This window comes from Morone saxatilis, unplaced genomic scaffold (assembly GCF_004916995.1).
Source record: "Morone saxatilis isolate NCDOM2014 unplaced genomic scaffold, NCSU_SB_2.0 Contig12, whole genome shotgun sequence".
Classification (NCBI taxonomy): Eukaryota; Metazoa; Chordata; class Actinopteri; family Moronidae; genus Morone; species Morone saxatilis.
This window is the reverse complement of record NW_023339674.1, coordinates 5,380,795-5,381,363: the sequence shown is the minus strand read 5'-3', so window position 1 is coordinate 5,381,363 and position 569 is coordinate 5,380,795.

Genomic DNA, 569 nt, shown 5'->3' with positions numbered 1-569 from the left:
TAGATAGATAGATAGATAGACAAAACTTCCTCTCATCCCTTCATCACGCTCCTCTCTTCCGTGCTCCGAGCTCATTAGTTTCCATGGTAACAGAGTGTTGCTGAGCTGGTCGTCAGGCTGCCCACTCAGCCCGCATAGCTCTCAAACACACGCATACACACATACAGTGCATGCACATACCACTCTTACTTATACACACGCTCATTCACCCATAGATACCCTCACACGCAGACACACACACACAGACGCACACACACACACACAGCGTTATCAGTTGCATTGACTCAACTCAAGGACACAACTCACAGTATGACACACATACAGCTGCGTTGGTTGTTTGGGGGATTTATATACCATGACGAGCTATCTGATCACTCATGCTTTCTTCGACACATGAGAAGTGTGCTGATTGTGTGTGTGGTGTGTGTGTGTGTGTGGGTATGTGTACTGTATATGTTCCCCCAAAAGCGGGAAGAGACGAAAGGCCTCTTTTTACTTCTTTTGCATAGTCAGTGGGACTGATCAGATGCTTGCAGACATGGAGTCCCCAACCCAGGCATAAACAGGCA